Source organism: Narcine bancroftii, chromosome 9, assembly GCF_036971445.1.
Source record: "Narcine bancroftii isolate sNarBan1 chromosome 9, sNarBan1.hap1, whole genome shotgun sequence".
In the NCBI taxonomy this organism is placed as follows: Eukaryota; Metazoa; Chordata; class Chondrichthyes; order Torpediniformes; family Narcinidae; genus Narcine; species Narcine bancroftii.
Window position 1 is genome coordinate 110,196,823 of NC_091477.1, and position 12,159 is coordinate 110,208,981.

At 40.5% G+C, this 12,159-nt stretch overlaps 1 long non-coding RNA gene across 1 annotated transcript; it reads left to right on the forward strand.

Annotated features, from left to right (window-relative positions):
• Positions 1-5,365: 5,365 nt before the first annotated feature.
• LOC138743060 (uncharacterized) lies at positions 5,366-11,766 on the forward strand. Its single transcript, XR_011344630.1, has 4 exons — positions 5,366-5,658; positions 5,770-5,872; positions 7,620-7,698; positions 10,604-11,766. It is a non-coding gene; the product is annotated as an uncharacterized lncRNA (long non-coding RNA).
• The last annotated feature ends 393 nt before the right edge of the window (positions 11,767-12,159 follow it).

Below are 12,159 nucleotides of genomic sequence, written 5' to 3' on the forward strand. Positions count from 1 at the left end.
TTTGTACTCATTTATTATTTAAATCTTGATTTACAGAAATGTAATTTATGGTGATATTTGCACCTGTAATGCACAATATCCTGCTGCTGTAAAATAACAAATGTTGTGACCTGTTGATGAGAATCAATCTAACTCCGAATTTTCTACAAGAAATGTCCTCAATCCCTACCATCTTAACCAGTGCAGATCGAACAGCATCAGTGGGAGAAAGAGGTCAACGTTTTTGGTCAGAACCTTTCACCGAAATGCAAAATGCACAGAATCATCAGTAATTTAGAACACTTAAGAAAAGCCACCATGATTTTTTTAAGTCAATTATATCTAACTAATTTGATAAAGAATTTACATTGACTCTCTGTTACTCAATGAGGAAAATGCAATGTTACATACGAACCACTTCCGTAACATGCCATATATTATAATCTATCGTAAGCTTTTTTTAAAATTTAGACATATTGGCACGGTAACAAGCCATTTTAGCCCACGAGCCCATTCTGCCCAATTGATCTGCCACTCACAGTACATTTTTTTGAATGGTGTGAGGAAACAGGAGCTCCCAGACGAAACCCATGTAGGCACAGGGAGAATGAACAAACTCCTTACAGACAGCGTGGGATTTGAACCCTGGTCCCAGTCACTGGAGCTGTAAGAGCATTGCTCTAACCTCTATGCTAACCGTGTCACCATTTTTATTTATACCTATCAATCAGTTTTGAAGTCAATGGAATAAAAGAAGTGGAAAGAATGTTGGTGAAATAGCACAAAACAGCATTGTGAAAGGTTGATTTTCGTATTGGAAGTTTATCTGGCCGTCTATCCTTTGCAAACATCTCAGAGGCATATTGGTGAAATTTCCTCCGACCAGAACTGCTAATTTTCTTACATATTTGGAGTGAGGTGTACAGGGCACAATTGCTGAACTTGCAGGATTTCCCCAAACTTTGAGGCTTTGTTAAAAGGGACTGACTTCATTGAGTTAGGAATCAGTTGAAGGATCAGTGAAAGTCGTTGAGTGGATTGACAGCTTCTTGATTAGCCAAGGCATCAAAGGTTACAGGGAGAAAGCCAGGGAATTGGGCTAGGTGGGAAAATGGATCAGCTCATGATTGAATGGTGGGGCAGATTCAATGGGCTGAATGGCATATTTCTGCTCCTATGTCTTAAGGAATGGGTGGGCAGGTGGCAGATGAAAGTAAGAACTGAAAATGTTCTTGGAAGAGAAAAATGAGAGAAGGTGATATGAACTAAAGAGTACAATTATGAAAGGGTTCAAGAACACAGAACCTTTTTACATAGTTTGTAGAATGTACACACAAGAGACTCCAGAAAATGCAATCTGGAGCAACAATCTGCTGGATGAACTCAACAGAGTGAGCAGTATCTATAGGGGTGAAGGGAATGATTAATGTTTTGGGTTGAGACCCTGCATCAGTAGAGAGAGGGAAGATCAGTATAAAGGGGATTACAGGGAGGGGGTCAGTGGGTAATTGGATCAAGGAAGGATTAAGACTGACAGGTTGATGGTGCCAAGTGTGTCAGCTGGGAAGTTTACAATGGGATACAAAGGCTGTAAGTGCTGGAATCAGATAAGTAAGGAAGGTGAATTATATGGGAGCTGGATGGAGGGGAGGATACAGTGAGTGAAATGTGGATGGGTCCTGGAGGGGGATGAAAATAGGTGATGGGATCATGAGAATGAAAACATCTGGATGTGGAACAGGAGAGAGAGTGAGGTTGTGGAAATGCCAGGAGCTCATTGTTACTTTTTTTTTTTAAATTGTTCATGCCATTGCATTGTGGCATCCTTAGGCCGGTTATAAGGCATTATTCCTTGAGTTTGTATTGGGCCAAACTCTGGCAGTGGAGAAAGCTAGACAGAGAAGTAGGTGTGGGAATGGGTTTTGAAATGGCATACAACCAAGATCTCAGGATGGCCATCTTAATAATAATTATGTTGCTCAATATTGACTCTTCATGAATGTAAGTGGATGGGCGGGGACAAGAGTTGACTATACTGTAGATAACATAAAATACAACCCAGGTGTCAGCACTTGTGGACGCACTACTTCAAGCTAGTTGATATGAAGGTTGCAAATGTCCTTCATTGGAGTGGCACAGAACTTCATCATTTGTGAACCAGATTTCAATTTCACTCTCGAGTCAGTTCCCGAGGACTCAAATAGCCCATAAGCAAAATGGTTGTGCATCCTGTGGAAGTTGGTATGTTTACAACATACCACAAGTCTCCAGCGTACTCACCACCCCCTTAAGAAAGCCTCTCTTCCTCAGATCTCTCTTCCTTGCCACAATCAATGTCATTTCCCTACAGTTCCTACCCAACTTTTCCACACCTCAAAGTTCCAAGTTCAAATTTATTGTCAGTGAACATACCAGACAACATCACACACAACTCTGAGATTCTTATTCCTGTGGGCCTGGCAGAATTTCTAATTGCTAATTACTGGTAACAGTAAACTGTACTCAAGAACACCAACGCTCGGCATCAATGTGCAGTGTGCTGCATTCTTGAATGCAGAGAATGGATCTGAAATTCTCTACTTTCTGACTGAGTTTCACAAAACCCATTGAAATACAACATTTTCATTGGGTTGTACTTGTCTTAATCAGTTGATAAATAAACTTGAACTTGGTATGAAGTTTAGCTGGACTGCACATTCCCAGAATAATCGCATCTTTTGCCCATGTTCACTTTTTTTTCAACTCAATGCCTCATCAAATTTCTCGGGGCCTCCTTTACTACTCAGTGTCTGCGTGGGTTTCCTCCCATGTTCCAAAGATGTACGGGTTAGTGGGATATTTGGGCAACATGGGCTTGTGTGCTGGAAGGGCCTATATAACTAAATTAAAATTAAATCTAAATATCCAAGCTGCATTACCAACAACAAATCTCTTCAGCATTTTGGCCAAACTTACAAAATTTATTCCCAAGTCTGTTCCTATTGCTGCTTATTCTTCAACTATAAAGTATTTGAATTGTGCACAATTTCACCAGGTTATTTGTTATCTCATTAACTCATGGCTGCTTTGTTTATTTATTGGCTTGAATTTCAGAAGTATGCCTGCATTTCCTTTTATGAATCAACTGTGCTACTTTATTTTACTGACAAGAGAGGAATGTACAATCACTTTCGAATGGTGGTGCCTTGCAAATGTTGATTCTCATAATAATACTCAAGTATCAAACTAACTTTGTCCATTCAATTTTCTGATTGTGATCTGACTCTGCTCAGAAATACACAATTTTCCTCCTATATCCACTCTCTTTTTTAAGGCCACTCCGGGCTAACTCATCCAGGACATTCGTACATTCTTATTATTACTGCTGAAACTGCATTCAGTCTCTCTCCATTCAGTCATTGAACGTAGCCAGCCCGAGACAGACTAGAGATTACAGATGCTGCAAAAAGCAATCTTCTGGAGGAACTCGGCGGGTTGAGCAGCATTGGTGGGAGAAAATGATTTGTCGATGTTTCAGGCTGGAACCCTCCAACTGATGCCCGTCAACAGGCTAAGTTCCACCAGCCGATTGTTTATTGCACATGAACAGCTCCATAGTTCCCTCAAGGTTGCCGTGTTGGTAGATAGGGAGCTGGTTTTCATTAGTCAGGGGAGATGCCTGAAGTTTTTTTTTAAACACAGAGAGGTGGGTGCCTGGAATGCATTGATGGGGTGGCGGTAGAGGCTGGTACAATAGGGACATTCAAAAGATTATTGGAGAGGCTCATAGATGTAAGAAAAATAGAGGGTTATGGATGGGAGTAAGCAAAATATTAGATTGTTATGGGGTCAGTTTACATAGGTCGGCACAACCTGAAGGCCCTGAACTATACTGTAACATTTTATATTTTCATAAAACCAGCCTTCTTCCTCCAACAACCATGTTATTAACTTGTCTCACACAATAGGATAGCCCAGTGATAATATTTCAGATAATCATAAAATGAGCCAACATATGAACTAAGTTCTTGGGTTAATGCATCATGCCTAGATTCCTAACACTGAAAAACAGATGTACCAGATTGTAAATGGGAGAAAAAAAATAATTCCGGATCTGAGTGCATTCACTTTGACTTTAGACACAGCACTTAAATATATACATTTCTACTGGAAAATTGCTCCAAAAGATCTTGCAATGCTTTTCTTTCCAATGTTCACATTCTGGTTTCCATACAAGTATTGAAGATCAACAATAGACAGCTGCAATCATTAGAAAGAGTTGGGGACAGACATGCAGCTACTACTGTGGACTCTCCGCCATAGCAGGAGATGCCAATGCACTGTGGGCAAATCTATACTCCAGATGGGGGCAGTGAAAGCCCATCTTATCTTGCTGCACTTCTCACTGCAGATTTAATTATAGTATCCAAACTTACAATGGAAAATCATTTTACTAAGAACTAGAATTATACAAAGGGACTTGACACAAATAATCACTTTTTTTTTTCTTAACCAATGTTGTGTTCCTTTTATTAGTAAGCAAGGGTATTGGGACGTAACCTGAAAATTCCATTTTCAAAGTGGTTGTATTCCGGAACAGAGGCACCAGTCCTTACCAAGTAGGAAGTGACTGGGAGGGCTGGGGTTTGTCGTGGGTTTGGAGCGACTCCAACTCCTTCGGAAAACTGTAACACTCGCTAAGTAAAGATGCTGTGTTGGCACTGATGCATCAAACCACATCAAAACTTATTTTAATCTTCATGAGTCTTTCCTTCCTCTTTTTGTGATAAGTAAAAGTGCTGTTAATTATGGTTCTCAGTTAAAATTAACAGGAGAATCTGTAAACAGAACTGTGAAGATCCAATTACAACCATACCCAGAAGTCTGGGCACTTCTCAGCACAGAGAAGAAACGTATCGTGTTCTGCCTTGGTATCATTATCCAGGCTACACTTCATCTGAGTTGACTTTTCACTAATGCCATTACATAAGGTATGACTGCCTGTTCAGTTAAGAGAGACTGATGCTTGTGTCACTTGTTGTTGCATATGGCAGAATAAAGCTTGACTGAAAACAAAATGAGATTGCAGAACTAAAGCTGTTTATACATCTCTGAGTTTTTCTTATGGATTGCATCTACCAGCTAATTTCTTCTGGCATTTATCATGTATTCTGGGCTGCAGGCTGCAGTTCATCTGCTAATCTGGTCTCTCTTCCTCAGACCCTCTGTCATGAAACAGATTTGTATCCTTAGGCCAAAGTACAGATTAAGAATATAAAATGTAGCTGCAGGAGTGTGCCAAGTGGAACTGTGTCTGTAATAGGTACAAGCTCAGTATTGCAAAATCAGCTCTCTCCTTGTCCAAAGTGCAACACAAAGCCCAGTGACTTAACTGTGACCAAGGCTACACAAGGTTACCCAGGATCCCTACAAATTGGACTGAAAGGGAGCTTTTGCCAAAAAACCTAGGGTCTCCAAAAGCCTTATTCTTAATGATGGCTGAGATTCCAGACTTTGCGGCTGTTGCTCTTCACTTGGAACTGAAGTCCACTGAAGTCCTTGGGAGTAAAGTTGAGGGGCCTGTTGGGTTCTACATCTCATCATCTAACAAATCTCCCTAAAGATACATCAGAAGGATCAGAATTTCTAAATCCTATGAACTGAACTCAAAGGACACAAGATTAAATTGTGAAGCCAAAGGTTAAGAAAAAGTTTACTTTTAAAATTGTGTTCAGTTGTAGCTCTCTGGAAGCTCTTGGTTACGAATAGGGAATTATATCTCCAGTGATTAACTCCATGATTTCTCAGCAGATATCCAAGTGAGGATTTTGAAAATCCAATTTGATCAAACGATGATGGAGGTTCACATTGATGTTCTGAAAGCTGTAATTGCACTGGATTTGTCTGAGGGAAGGTAAGAGAACCATAGAATCTGGGGGTAGTGTTAGAAAGTGGTGTGAGGTAAAAGTGTGATCTGAGAGAGCATATAAGGGCCAAAAGAACTCGCAGCTGACGTGGACTTTTTACCCCCTCCATAAATCTTCGTCCGCGAAGCCAAGCCAAAGATAAGGGCCAAAAGAACTCCTGCAACTTCTATTTCCTGTGTTCCTGTTTTCTTAACAGACTCAAACTCTGTCATCTGGGGATTCCTGAGTAGGTTAAAGGTAATCAAAGCATGACGATCGAGATATGCGGCACTGCAAGTTAGAAGTAAAAGCTTCTTTGCTGTATAAAACATCAGATTACCAAGAATAGTGTTGAATTAGCTTAATCTTAATTCTGCTTCTGGGTGTATATTCATTTTACATTTTAACTTGCAGCCCAATGAAATAAAGAATAAATTACATTTAACTCTTTTCACAATCTCCATAAATCGATTCTGAGATGTAGTGACGACTATTACAGATAGTACAAATGCTAGTGAGGCTTTATTTTTCCAACACTGTTTAATGGGTTCTAATTAAAAGAAAATCTTAGAAGTTAAAAAAAAAATGTTGTTTACTTTATTCCTTCCCACTCTCAGTCTTCCTACATGTTTGTCTGTTTTTTAAACATTATTTTATTTTTCCAGAGTTATTGGTACATTGAATTATTGAGAAACACACCCTTCAGCCTGCTCAGTCTGTGTAACCATCAACCACGTTTTCACATTAATCCCTGCCAAATTCTCATGAGCTTCTCCCAGATTCTATCACTCTCCCGTGCATTGGGGGCAACATAAAGTGGCAAATTATCCAGCCAACTTGCACATCTTTAGGACGTGGGAAGAAACCGGAGAACCTGCTGGAAACCTATCCAGTCACAGGGAGAATGTACAAACTGACAGCAGCCAAGGTCAGGATTGAACCAGGTTCTCTGGTTCTTCTGGCAGTACCACTGTGCTCCCTCCCCCACCTCCCATATTTTGTTTCCAACTCATTGGTCCTCATCCTTTCCTAATATCAAAAATTTGTGTCCATTGAAGAAGAAAGCAGGATCGACTTTTGGGGAAAATGGATGTTCATTAGCTGAAACAAACCCAGTTTTCGTAAAGGTGATTTTACTCCTGCTTAAAAGGAGGTGGTTTCAAACTCAAGCTAAAATCTTGGGTGTTCTGTATGCCAGGCCAGAAATATCACTAACAAAACATTTAATATAATCTGTTTAGAATGACAGAGGTGAGATGGAGATGGATTGTTTACAGGGATCATGAATGAAGGAAATAAATATGTTTAAATGTAGGAGAATTAGAACAGGGTATAGTATTATATAAGTGTTGTAGCATAGAAGGAGGCCATATATACAACTGAATCCATGCAATCTCCCTGCAGAGCAAGTTATTCATGTTATTTCCCTCCACTTTCCTTGTAGCCCTGCAAATAACCTTCCCTCAAGTGCCTATCCAACTCTTATCTGAAAGCACATGTAAGTTTTTACTTTGGGATTTGTGAATCAGTGGAATTAGCTTCGCAGGTTAGTTGAAGTAAAAATTACATCAGCATTTAAAATGTATTAAGTTGGTGCAAGAAAGAAAACAGGATATCAGAACAAGCAGGTGAGTTGAATGATTAACTTAGGTGGAGAGTAAATACTCACTTGGGCAGGGTGAGTTGAAAGTCTTGTTTTTATGCCGTCACTTCCATGTTCCCTAACCGGAACATTCTCCTAATTGTGTTTTCCAGGACTCTGCCCTATGTGCAAATTCACTGTCAGATTTGCCTATGAAAATAGACCAGTTGCATGATTCTTTGCTTGAGTAAGGTATTGAGATTTCTCGAAAAGATGCATGAAAAAAAAGCCCCATGTGAAAACCTGCTTTTTGCTCTCTCTTACTTCCCCCATACCCATTGCCCTGAAGACTATATGGATTGCATCTAAATCTTTCTCACTTTTTGTTTTACATTTCAAGTGCAGAATAAAGTCTCTAGCAGTGCATGGAATGCGGCAAGGCCCGAATGATAGAGCTGAACGAATGAAGGCCTACTGCAATGCATAAAAACCTTACAAAACCTTGGGTCAAGAGATCTAAAGGCAGTTAACAAAAGTTTCCAGGGGGTGGGGTATATCAAAAGAAAAACGTGCCATTGGAACTATTTATCATCAGATACTTTGTGTAATTAGGAAGCAGATCACTGCTATTAAAAATGACCTTTCTCTTCGCCCTTCCGGACCCCAGCAGGCTTTTTATAAACACTTTTTTTTAGACGATGAGGAAACTTTTCCTTTTTTTTGTCTGATCTTTAAGCCCCTAACTCTGCATTCCAATGGATGGTATCGCCAGCCTTTTAAAAAGAACCTGAACAGCTAAAATAATCTGGATGCATTCAACACTGAGTGCCTTTGATCAATCTGGAGCTGTCAGTTTCCACTGAAGATTTCTTCTCCTCACTCTTGTTCCTAGCTGAGAGTGGAAGTAATGCACTTTGAAAGAATTACCCCAGGTGTCCTGCAAATCATCAATCTTTTCTCTATTTTTCCATTCCTTCTCTGTGCTCCCACCCCACCTACAACCCCCCAGTGTCATTTGGTATATACAATGCGACACACCAGTCTGACTTGCTACGAGCTCACTGTCTGAGACGCTACCATATTTTGCAGACAGGGGAACCCTTTCAAAATTGCTAAACCACCAAGTTTGACATGATGGAATATTTATTTCTTTAGTTATTGACAGCCCTGGTGATTTTTTTTACATTTTATACATCTCTCCATGCATTGTTTGCACAGATCATTTAGTTGAAGGCTGTAATTCAAAGCTGTTGATGGTGCATGCATGTAATTGCTAATTCTCGTCATGCTGTTTCAAATGCAAGTGAGGGTCGCATGGATTTGTAGTCAGCCACAAAAAAGACTTGAATAAGAAAGGAGGTTTATCTTTCTGCAGGGTGAAAGTCACGGGATGCATAAAGCCCAAACTGCACGCTGAAACAGTCACACAGAGCAAGTCTGACAATGCTGTAAATATCAGCTTGGGGAGGCCCCTTTTTGGAAAGCGAGGGGCTGCTGAGTGGAAAATTCCTGTCAAGGCGACGTGTTTCCATTCCCAATATAAAGAAAGGCACTGCTGTTTACCTCACAGGCAGTTCTGGCTGAGATGCAGAGGAGATGGAAGGGAAAAATGACCTCACTGAGTATACTATTGTTGATCAGAACAAATACAGATTTTAAACAAAGACTAAACCCAAAGAGGTTATCTCATACCTCTGAAACAACATGAAAGATTTTTCTTTTTTTAAAAAAACAAATCAGCCACTTAAAAATCATGTTTGTTCCTCAGTAAACAGCAACTTTAACTTTAGAACCATGTGTTAGTGAAAAAATATTTAATCAGGTAAACAATGCAAGTAACACATTGCACATCACAATTGGGGCACTGCTTTCTCTTGTACTGGAGTGATTTTTTTATCTTAAATTTGTAAATATACTTTTTGCCAAACCTAAGTTATTATTTTCCCTAAAAAGATGCTGAAAGCTTCAGTTGGTACAAATTCCTTTTTTGTTGTTGTTGTTGGGTTTTCCCATTGTGCAGAGATTTACCTCTGATAATTTGATGAAGTGCTATTCTCTTTGACGCTGGGAAAATTGTCTGGAGTGACCAGTGGACATTAGATGTGATCACACCCGTGAGCCCCCTCACGTAGCCGCTAATTGGATGGATCGGTGCACACCCAGAAGCTCCACTGACAGCTTCTCCCCTGTAGGTTTCACAGACAAACATTCCACTGTAGTTTCTAAGGCAACAGACATAACAACAGCTCAATGAAACTTTGGGTATCTGTCCTGTTAACTCTTAAAAGCCACTCATTGAATAAAATACATCCTGTGGGAAACAGACTAATTTAGTGAGGCACCCCCCCGCCCCCAAAGTCCAATCACTATCGTATCCTTCACTCACAGAATAATCTTATCATCCAACAGGATATTCTGGGTCTTGCAAAATAAAAGTTTCACCAATTTTATTATAACACTGTTATTTGTGTACTGCAATTTTTATTCATCGTTAATTTGCTCATTTGGAAATTTAGCTTCATTTGGTTAGCACAATGATATTACGGTGTCAGCGGCCTGGCTTCTAATCCTGCGCTGTCTGTAAGGAGTTTGTACGTTCTCCCTGTGACTGAATGGGCTTCTTCCATTCAATGGGTTCGAAATGTACCAGGAGCCAGTTGGATGTAATTGGGTGGCACGGGCTCATGGGCAGAAAGGGCCTGTACTGTTCTGTAATGTTTAATAACACCTCAGCTTTGTTCATTTAAATTTAAATTCTTTTAAATTTAGATATACAGCAAAGTAACAGGCCCTATCGGCCCACAAGTCCCTGCGGCCCAATTCCACTCAATTGACCTTCAATCCCCATGTTTTTGAAAGGTGGGAAAAAACTGGAGCAAATGAAGGAAACCCATGCAGACATGGGGAGAAGGTGCAAATTCCTTAAAGACAGCATGGGATTTGGACCACGGTCGCTGGCACTGTAACAGCAGTGTGCTAACTGTGCCACCCAAAGTAGTTCACAACTGACCTGGAACTTGACTCTCTCTGTCCCTCTGATCCAAATCCCATGGTGCTGTTCCCAAAGCAAGATTAATTGTTCACAAAAGGAACTGAGGAACTGTTATGTTTGAAATGAAAACTTTTATTTAGGTCATGCGTTTCTTTTCCTTTTCAGGATGTCACAAAGTGTTTACATCTCATGAAGTCCTTTTGAGATGGAATTGCTGCTCTCCTGCAGGAACGCTAGCAGCAGAGATTCCTAAAACCTACCACACAGAGTCTCTATTTATCCCTCTACAACTGGATCCATGATCTCCTCATCAGCAAACCCCGATCAGCGTGGATTGATGCTGGGGTCTAGGCTGGAGAAACTTAGCACTCATGACTACACAGCCAAGTTCTGCTCTAATCCAATCTATAACCTTGTTGACTATGTCACCATTGCGTGCTGAATAATTGGAAATGACGAATCAGAATACAGGATGGAGATTGAGAATCTGGTTGGATGGTGGCCCGAAAATCTATCTTGCTCTCAACATCAACGAGCTTTGGAGATGGAGGGGCCATGCCCCTGCCTTCATTGATAGGATGGTGGTGGCGACGATTAGTTCCCGGATATCCACTAATCAGAGGACTTCGCCTGGAGCTAGCACACGGAGGTAATTGCAGAGAAGTCACACCAATGCCTATACTTTCTGAGGACATGTGGTGTGTCATTGAATACTCTATCAAACTTCTACAGGTGCAGTGTGGAACGTATACTGGTACTGACTTGCATCACAGTTTGGTTTGGTACCTTGAATCCCAAAGAACCAGAAGGCTGCCAAAAGTGGCATACCTACCACGATTATCACAGCCACTGGGCTCTCATGAAGGCATCTCTGCAAGGCGCTACCTCATGAAGGCAGCCAAAATCATAAAAGACCCCCCATCTCCCTGTTCACAAATTCTTCTTGCTGATCCCTTCAGGCAGAAGGTACAGAAGTCCAATTTTTATCCAACAACTGCCAGGCTCTTAAAACTTCCCTTACTACCCAAAAATTACAGTACTCCGGGATCACCAAAAGATCTCTCTGCACTACTGAAGCACTATATCTTTCTCTTGCACGAAGTGCAACTGTGAATATTTATCTATCTATCAATTTGTATTTATTATCTCTTATCTGTGTTGGCATATTTATGACAATTTCATGTTTATCATGGTTGGTGTATTAACCTGTCTGGCTACAGCAAGAATTGCATTTCATCTATACAATGTACTTGTGTATATAATAATAAAGTCTCATTACTCACAAGCTTAGAGACACTGAGCAAAAGATAAATATGGTCAACTATGGAGAGGATATCTCCTTGAATTTTCTTTGATATGAGCCTTGAGATCTTTTATTCCTAACTGAGAAAGCAGAAGAGCATCCACTTAACTCCTCAGCGCTGAACACGAGATTCAGCAAGCTCAACCATTGATTGTAGCAATGGGATTGGCCTATTCAGTCCAACCTATCTCTAGCCTTTTCCTTTTCAGGTCCTTTATAATCTGGTTCAGCATCTTGAAGCCAGCTTCCCATGTACACAATTGATGGTAATTGGTACCAAGAACAACCTTGCACTCATTGCAACCTTCTACCAAAACCAAGTTGACATCAGGCAGGGAAAACCAGAGGTGTATGATCCAGTGATCATTGGGGGATCAGAAGTAGAGAGGGCGAGGAAAATTTAAGTTCTTGGGAGTCA